General features: G+C 41.3%; 1 pseudogene; it reads left to right on the forward strand.

Annotated features, from left to right (window-relative positions):
- Positions 1 to 254: 254 nt before the first annotated feature.
- On the forward strand, positions 255 to 1,882 carry LOC125391055 (protein tyrosine phosphatase type IVA 2 pseudogene; annotated as a pseudogene).
- The last annotated feature ends 8,153 nt before the right edge of the window (positions 1,883 to 10,035 follow it).

Here is a 10,035-nt window from a genome sequence, read left to right on the forward strand (position 1 = left end):
ATTCAAAAGCTTAGTATCCGATTTTTCATCATAAGCCAAAATATAGATTTTAAAGATGTGTATTTCGGCTCATAACCGGAGGACATGAAAACGGGAGGAGGACTATTTGAGAGAAAGCAGAGGAGGAGAAGGATGGGAGAGGGACAAAGGAAACCGGACAGCAGCTATGAGCCAATATTTGTGGATGAAGACGTCATAACGAAACTCATTGTTTTGCAAGCAAAACATAATAAATTTATAGCGGGGTGGCGGTGGTTCGATTGGCTAGGGTGCAGGGTCCATGGCTAGGCGCTGGGGTAGGAGGGCTTTGTCCTGCTCAGAGCAAGGCGAGGCCCTCTCGGCATCCACGTGGTGGTGGCAGAGATACGGGGGCAGCCGGGGAGGCAGGATGATTGCAGGGTCACGTGCTGCCAGCGGGCCTGGCAGGATGTGTAAGGCATAGGCTGGCAAGGAGATCGCAGCTCCTCAATCACCGCAGGACTTTGGTGGAAAACACAGTCCACATTTATGGCGATTCCGAATTTGAGAGTCAATTTCTGCCAGGCTCAGCACAGCAATTTCCCTGGCAAGTGACCTTGGGGACTCCATGTGCCGTATTCAATCACCTGCGCCTTGAAGACTCTGGACACCTGGACACCGAGGAGGTCCTTAAAAGTTACTGCAAGTATATCTCCTTTAATAACTCTGGTAAAATCAAGCTTTGGGTAAACAAAGGTCGAAGACAACCACCACTGTTGTCTCTCTAGTGTCTAAATGTAGGCCGGATAGATGAGTTCGGAACCTAAGCTGGATGTTTCTGAAGTCTCAAGGAATCCATCTGCAGACGCTGAGGCCCAGGTTGAATTCGAATGAATTTTAAATACTTCTGCGCCATTTTTGGAGAAGCCTCATACAGAGTAAACAAACCGAATAAAGAAAAAGAACAAAAGTGGTCCTTTCGATGATCTTAATGTTTTCGCTGTCCCATCACCCACGCGGGCACTCTCGTTTGCCATAATGAACCATCCAGCGCCCGTGGAGATCTGCTACGACAACATGCGGTTCCTGATCACTCACAACCCCACCAACGCTATGCTGCCAAAGTTCACAGAGGAACTGAAGAGCTACGGAGTGACAACCTTGGTCAGAGTTTGCGATGCCACCTACGATAAAGCTCTAGTGGAAAACTGTGGCATCCGCGTTCTAGACCTGCCCTACACTGACGGATCCCCACCCCCTGACGACTTAGTGGATGATTGGCTGAACCTGCTAAAAACCAAATTTCGTGAGGAGCCAGGTTCCTGTGTGGCCGTGCACTGTGTGGCAGGGCTAGGAAGGGCTCCCGTGCTGGTAGCCCTCGCTTTGATAGAATGTGGAATGAAGAATGACCAAGCAGTTCAATTTATCCGGCAAAAACGAAGGGGCGCGTTCAACACCAAACAGCTGCTTTTCTTGGGGCAGTACCAACCCAAGACGCGGAACAGGTCGCGGTCACGCTTCAAGGATTCCACGGGGCACTGCTGCGTTCAGTAGGCTACAAGCTAAGGCTTTCTCCACTGTCGCTTTGAGAGGGGAACTCTAGGCACCTGGAAAGCGATTTCGGAGTCTTTCCTGTGTCATCAGAGAGTAGTGGATTCAGTTAACTGGTGCCGAAGCCAACAATGGAGAAATCCCTCTATAAAGTAAATAAATTAAGAAATAAAATTAGAAGGAAAAAAAAAAACCTAACCCGTTCCAGAGCAACAGCAAAGAAAACCCGGACCCGGAGTCTGACTCCTGCATGTTAAAAGCACTCCCACCATCTGCCACGTTATGATGCCACCAAGAGGGCCTCACCAGGGCCTGGCAACTGTCAGCTTTCAGCCTCCACAACTGTCACCTAAATAAATCTCGTGATAAACTACCCAGCCTCCATTGTATTAAAACAGAAAAAAAGGGCTAATATATTTGCCAGCTAACATTTACTAAAATTTTACTTTGTATTTCAGCTCCCTGGGGATATCCTCAGGGCTAAGTACAATACAAATAGCTTATTAAATGACTGGTTGTGTTCGTGTGCTTGTGCGTGTGTGTATGTGTGTGTGAGTGTGTGTGTATGTGTGTGTGTGCGTGTGTGTGTGTGTGTGTGGTGAGCAAATAAGTACTGACTTGCTATTGATATTTTGCAATGAGAGTATTGCTCTGTTGTCCTGAGAGGCATACTTGCATGTATTACCTTAAGAAAGTCACCATTTAGCTTATAAAGATATTAACATATTGAACATCAGCTAAAAACTGTCTATGGAAAATGGAGGTAAGTTTCCTCCCAGTTGTTAGAGGAAACTTGTGATCTAAAGGAACCGGGTAACTCAACATACATCCATCCTCAACAGAAACAAATCACTGAGGGCCACAATGTAACGAAGTCTGCACCGCTGGTAAAATACATTTTGATTTTCTTGATATCTTAGGGAATTATTCAAGAATTACTTTAATACTTTAAGGGAATTAAATTGCTAGGTCCCTACCTAAAACAATTCCTCCATTATACCTTCTCCTAAGGTGGCGTGCTTTCTCATGCAGATAGAAATAAATCTACCTTTGCCTCTCAGAACCATAATTGGCTCTCTCCATTCACAGAAGCTATTAGCCCTCCTCGTTCTGCTGCCTCCCTGCTGGCTGCAGGGCAGAGCCCCCACTGTTTCTGTGCGAGGTAATCAGCAGGAGCTATTACAAGCTCATTTCTCTCCTAATTGGTAACCACATGGCCAAGAACTGGCCCTGCAAGGCTGCTGTGAAAGTCACTTCCGAACCCCAGGGAGCAGCTGACAAACCATGGCCTGGTGGCATGGGTTTGCTCATAAGAATATAGCAACATCAGGGTTCATCCCTTTCCAAATTCCTAACTTGCCTAGGTCTGCCTTGGGTCAAAACTGCCTCTTCTTTGGACCTTCTCAGGCAGGTGGGCCGGCCAGCCGACTCCCTGAGATTGTGATAGGGCCCATAGTCGTCATTAGTATGTAATACCATACCATTGGCAGCAGCTGCTTTGAGGCAGTCTTTATGTCAGCTCCATCTAAACTCAAGCTGAAACATTTACAGTGGTCCCTTTGTTTCCCTTACTGCCACCCCCCCCCCCCCAGTCACTCGGGAATCTTCTAAGAGCTCCCACTGAATCAGCCATTAAACCAGGACAGATTATATTATGCAAACGAATGGAGAGTCTGTATATCCTTTTCTTATTCCTGATTTTAGTGGAAATGCTTTGAGCTTTTCTTTGATTAGCATTATTTAGTTGTGGACTTTCCGTATGTCACATTTAATATGTTGAGAATTGTCCTTTATATTCCTGGATACTTCAGGATTATTATAATAATAGTGACTTCACAAAAAAGAAAACCTTAAAGCCTGCCTTCCTTTCAATTTTACTGAATAATTTGAGGAAAATTGATTTAGTTCTTGTAGGATTCTTTATTGTACCATAGGGTCACGTGTTTTTTAGTTACTGTTCCTATCTCACTGAATAGTGTGGGTATATTTAAAGTATGTACTCATCTTTATTTCATTTTGGTAGGCCATATATAACTAGAAATCAGCCGTTTCTTTTAGATGTTTAACTGAGTGTAGGTTGTTAATATGTCCTTAGTGACCCTCTGAATTTCCTTGGTATCTGTTGTAATCCTTCAATTTTAATCTCTGATTTTATTAATTTTGGTTCTCTCTTTTGTGGTTAATTAAACTAAAGATTTGTCAGTCTTGTTAGTCTTTTCAAAGAATCAACTCTTCATTTTATTGTTTGTATTGTTTTTCTTTTCCATTTCTATTTCATTGATTTCAGCTCTGATTTTGGTTATTCCATCTCCTCTACTGTTTAGGGATTTTGCTTTAGTTTGGTTGGACTTTTCTTTGGGCTGCCAAGCTCACAAATAATGGCACAGAGACTTATTAATTATGAAAGCTTGGCCTTGCTTGGACTTTTTCCCATCCATCTCTTATAACTCAAATTGACTTGTCTTTATTAATCTACAATCTGCCATTTGCTCCGTCGCCTTTACTATGTACCATATATCCAACTTCTTCAGTGTCTCACTGGCAACTCTCGCTCACCTGGATTCATTCCAAGTTCCTCTCTCTACCCGGAAGTCCCGCCTATTTTCTCCTCCCTAGCTATTGGCCACTTAGCTCTTTATTAAACCAAAGTAACACTTCTTCACAGAGTGTAAACAAATATTCTGTAATATTCAAATGCATTCTTAAGTTGTTAATATGAGATCTTTTGAGTTCTTTTTTGATACAGACACGTAATTCTAAAAATAGGCCTCGTAGGAATGCCTCTGTTGTGTACCATGGGTTTTGGTATGCTGTACTTTCTTAGGAATGTTTCTGTTGTGTACCATGGGTTTTGGTATGCTGTACTTTCATTTTCATTCACTTCTAGCAACTTAAATTTTTTCCTTTTAAATTTCTCTCTGACACAATTTTTCATTCAATGGTTGTCGTTTTGTTTCCATGAGTCTGTCTACTTACTCTTACTCCCATTTCTATTATTGATATCCAGCTTTATTCTTTTGTAGTCAGATAGAATACAGAATATTATTTCAAGTTTTTAAACATTGTTAAGTTTAGATTTATACCCTAATACATGCTTGATTTTGGAGAAAATTCCATCAACTTCTGAGAAAATGTGTATTCTTTAGTGTTTTGGTGAAGTAGTCTATAAGTATCTGTTAGCTCCATTTAATTTATGATGCTTTTTAACTCAAAAGTGTCTTTGTTTTTGTCTGGGGGACCTATCTACTCAACGACGCCGGTGAAACTGGTATCATGAAGTCATTCACTTTCCACTGTACTGGTCTGAAGTGTAGGTTTAGATCTAACAATATTTATTTTAGGAAATTGGGTACTCCTGTGTTTTGTTCATAAATGTTTAGCATTGTAACATCCCTTTGGTGAACTTGTCCTTTATTGAGTGTGAATATCCTTCCCTATCTCTTTTTACTGAGTTTTAAGTTAAAGGTCTATTTTCTCAGATATTGGGTCATACCAGCTTGCTTCTTTATTCTATTTGCTTGGAATACTTTTCAAAAATCCTTTTTGGCCTAAAATAATATCTGATCATAATGGTAAGGTATGTTTCCAATCATGAAGATGAATCTTGTAAAGTAATATCTGTTCATAATAGTGAGATGTGTGTCCCACCACGAAGATGGGTCCTGTTTTCTCATCTAATCTACTAGTCCGTGTCTTCTTATTGAGGAATTGAGATCATTAATATTGGGAGTTATTGCTGAACAATGTTCATTAATTACTGTTACATAGTTGTGGCAGAATTGATAGACTATTTTTGATCAATTGGTCTGAATTGTTTAATTTTTTGTGCCCTCTTGGGTACATTTAATCTCTTCAGACAGGAGTATTCTTTTTAGTACCCTCCATGGAGCTGGCTTAGTGGATATAAATTTCTTAAATCGAATTATCATAAGAAATTTTCCTATCCATTAATGATGACTGACAGTTTGTCTCTTATCTTTGGTCTTTCAAACCCTGTAAGAGACCTTCTGGCTTTCACAGTCTCCATTGAGAAGTCAAGGATTATTCTGATGGGCCTGTCTTTAGATGTGGCTCTCACCTCACTTTCAATAGCCTTTGTTGTTAGTGTTCTGTAAATTTAGTTGCATTTTGTTGGTGGTATTTCTTTCTGTCTTCAAATTTTATTTTAGCACATGAATGTTTTGCCTGTGTACATGTATGTATACAGCAGGCATGGTACCTGAGGAGGTCAGAAGAAGACCACAGATCCTCTGGAACTGGAGTTATAGGTGGTTATAAGACACCATGTAGGTGCTAGAATTGAACTTCAGTCCTTTGCAAGAGTAAGGCATTCTCTTAACCACTGAGCCCCCCATTTTTTTTTTCATGTCTTGACCATTTGCGTTCTTTATTTCTCTTAAACTATGATAGACATCTCTTTTTTCTAAACTGGGATATCTTTTTTTCTCTGATTTTATTGAAAATATTTTCTACATCTTTGACCTGTGTCTCTTCTTTATCTTCTATACCTGTGATCCATAGATTTCTTCTTCCAGAGTCATTGTAGTTTTGGTTCTTCTTGTACATTTTAGATTTAATATGTGATCCAATTCTCTGCCTTGTCTTAGGCACTGATCACTGATATTCTCTCTTCTGCTTGATTCAGTTTATTGGGTGAGACTATCCTCTGTACTTTCATTTGACTTCATGAGTTCGTCCATTTAAATTTTATTTCAGTTTAACTTTTCTTTAGAGATTCTATCTCCTTATTGAATCCTATATTTAATTGTTTTTATTATTTCATTCACATGTTAAAACTGTACAATTGTCATTTAAGCATTTCTTTGATTTCCTTGAACATATCTATAATCATTCTTTAGCTATTTTGATCGCGGTCTTCAGCTGTGTTGTTCTTCTCAAGGAACACTATGATTGGGTGCTAATCTCAGGAGGAGGCATATTGTCCTGGTTATTAATGTTTCAGGTTTTTTGATGGAACTTTGCTATCTGGAATTATGTTGTTGCTGGTTTTTATTGGTATATATCTTAATTAGGGTTATATTATTGAAATGAAACACCAGGACCAAAAACCACTTGGGGAGGAAAGGACTTATTTGGCTTGTACTTCCATATCATAGCACATCATTGAAGGGAGTCAAGACAGGAGGTTAAACAGGGCAGGAACTTAGAAGCAGGAGGCGATGCAGAGGCCATGGAGAGGTGCTGCTTACTGGCTTGCTCTTATGGCTTACTCAGATTGATTTCTTATAGAATCCAGTACCTCCAGCCCAGGGAGGGCACCACCCACAATGGACCGGGCTCTCTCACATCAACCACTAATTAAGAAAATACTCCATAGGCTTGCCTATCTTATGGGGGCTTTTTTCTCAATTGAAGCTCTTTCTTCTCTGATGATTCAACCTTGTGTCAAGTTGATATAAAACTAATAAGCACAGTGTGGTTATTTGGTGTTGTCTGTGCTTAGTGGGTATTAGGATTTTTGCTGTTACCCAACTTTTGATCTAAATGGTGTTTGATATTCAGTTTTGGAGCCAGTCTGTGTTGATGTGAGAACTGAATGTCAGAGGTGGTTTCAGTTCAGTTAAGGATAGACACAGTTTTGATTCTCACTGCTGGCCCTCAAAAGTCTGTGTAGGGCCCGCCTGGTTCTACATGATGTTCATGAGTGGCAGGGGTTAGAGATCCATTGTGAGTGGATAAAACTGTCTTAGGGGTGAGGTACACAATACCACATTCTCTACAGGGAGAGATATGTATGATAGAAGCTAGGATCTGGAGTAACTATCTGGGGTGAGGATTACAGAATGTCCTAGGACAGAAACAGGATGTGCACGGTCCTTAGGCTAACCACTGGGCAGGCTAGGTGACCAACAGATCTGGAGGGTCATACCTGTAATTCCTGGTCTCAGGACTACATACAGTTTGGGAGCATTGCAGTAAGTGTGACTGGTAGGTGTCTGAATGGAGTGGCTTAGGAGTCCCACCTGGAGTTCCCCAATTCCAACTTCTTTTCAAAGTTCAATCGTGACACATAAATTGATCTGTTACTATAACCAATAAGGAAGATATATTTAAAATATACTCTGATTCAATGATTAAAGACATTTACAACAAAAATCTGGTGACCTGACTTTGACCTCTGAACATAAAGCAGAAGAATAGAAAGACTCTACAAAGTTTGACCTTCTCATATGTGCTATGTCATGCATACAATCCCCAAATGATAATAATAATTCTAAAATTCTGGCAGATATTTAAATTCCTGTGGATATGTAGATATTGTCAGAATTATTTGGGGAAGAAAAAGACCCAGCTAAACTTTGATACTGGAATGAGATGGGCTTTATGTTGGGCTTCAAGTGAATGTGAAGAGATCTAGCACTTAATAAAAGGAATCCCACACTAGCTCAGAACTAAGAAATATACAGGTATTTATAAATAGATAAAACTTAGAAATCAGAATTCTCTGTGTAAACAATGGATAAAGATGAAATCCAAACAATCTGAACAAGCAAAACCAGGGTCCGGAGGGAAAGGCAGAGAGGACGCTTCCACATCCAGGTAAATAGTCTATGAGGCCACGCCCCAGTAGGCGTTGTTAGCTATACACCTTCCCGCAGCAGTTCCGAAATGACTGATGTCCTTGTAAGAAGAGAGAACTGAACACAGACACACACTCCAAGAGGAAATCTCAGGGAGGTCAGAGGCTGACCCTAGAAGAAAGCGTTTACAAGGCCAGCAAGGATTGCCAGCCTCAGTTGGAAGCCAGGAGAGAGGCACGGGATGGAGTCTCCCTTGACATCCCCAGGGGACTCAACCCCTGCCTGATTCTGAGTCCCCAGTCTGCTGAATTGTGAGGAAGTCAGTTCCTGTTGCTCAGAACCATCTGTTTCTGCCGCTTTGCTCTAGCACTGCCATGGGGTGAGCACCGTTTCCAGCTGTGTCCAGCAAACCCTGGGATCCGCTCACTCTTTTTCCGTCTAGTTCTCTCCGATAAATTTGACCCCCTCCTCGCAAAGCATCCCACGAGCCGTCCCTGTGACTAAGGCTAGGACACAGACATTTCCACTCACACCCTCCGCTGGCCTTTGCAGAAGGAGAGAGATGCTGCCTCCTGCATATGGAATGTGTGTCCTAAAGGAATGCACTGTTTCCACTTGGGACTCTTGAACCAGCTCCCATAGCAGGTGTCACATGACTTTGCTTTCTCTTAGCCTACAGGCTGACTTATCAGTAGCACTCATATATGTGTATGTGTGTGTGCACGTTTGTGTGTGTGCACATGTGTGTATGCATGTGTTACTGTGTGTCTGTGTATCTCTCTTTATGTGCATCTTTGTATATGTCTCTGTGTGTTGTCTCTGTATTTCTCTTTCCTTCCACCTCCCTCCTTCTGTGTATGTGTCCCTGTGTGTATGTCTTTGTGTGTGCATATCTCCTCCATCTTTCTCATCTCTGTGTTTGTCGGTGTGTATCTGTGTGTATGTTTCTATGCGTTTGTCTCTTTCACCTCTTTCCTCCCTCTGTGTGTATCTCCCCACCTCCTCCCTCTCTCTCCATTTTCCCTCTCTCTGTGACTGTATGCAGTAGACTTAGTTCTCACAAGAGACCTGATGGTCAAGTGATAATTCTCCAGCCTAGGAGACCTGCTGACATTGCCAGTGAGGACACTGAAGTGCACAGCATTTAAAGGCCTAGGGCTGCTGTGCATCGGAGAAGCACTATGCCTGAGTTTAATTCCCCAAAAAGACCTTAGGGGGAACAGATCTCACAATGCTACGACACAGAGATGCTCTTCCCCACCTGAAAGCAAGCATGCCAATGTGTTTGGTCAGAGGAGATGTTTCAAGGAAACTTGAGCCCGTGAGAACCAGCAGTGTTTAAAGGTAAGTGAAGCCACAAGAGCAATGTATACGTCATGCTAAGCACCAAGTTTCCTTGGTAATTTAGCCAAGTTTCCTCAAGTAATTAAGAATCTCTTCCCTTTAAGCATGTAAAAGCAAGTCTTTTTTTTTTACCATGGTTAAATAAACTGAAAATGTTGTTTCTTGCATATTTTTTGATGTGGGACCCCTCTGTATGCTGTGAAGATATTTTATTACTATTGGTTAATAATGAAGCTACTTTGGCCTATGGTAGGGCAGAATAAAGCCAGGTGAAAAATCCAAACAGAGATATAGAGAGAGTAGGTGGAGTCAAAGAGATGCCATGTAGTTACTATAGGAGAAAGATGCCAGGAGTTTATTGGTAAGCTACAGCCTTATGGTAATATACAGATTAATAGAAATGGACTAATTTGAGATATAAGAGCAAACTATGTCAGCAGAGCCATTGACCAAACAGTGTTGCAAATAGTATAGTCTTTTTTTTTTTGTATGATTATTCGGTTCTGGATGGTCGGGAAACATAAGCGCAGACTCTGATTACAAGTTTTATTTTTATGATAGGCAGTAGCAGAAAAGAGTCATTCTTTTGTGTTTATATAGTAGCCTCACTGAAAAACTGCTGCTAGTAAAAGGTACAACT

Source organism: Myodes glareolus, chromosome 16 (genome assembly GCF_982192425.1).
Source record: "Myodes glareolus chromosome 16, mMyoGla1.1, whole genome shotgun sequence".
Classification (NCBI taxonomy): Eukaryota; Metazoa; Chordata; class Mammalia; order Rodentia; family Cricetidae; genus Myodes; species Myodes glareolus.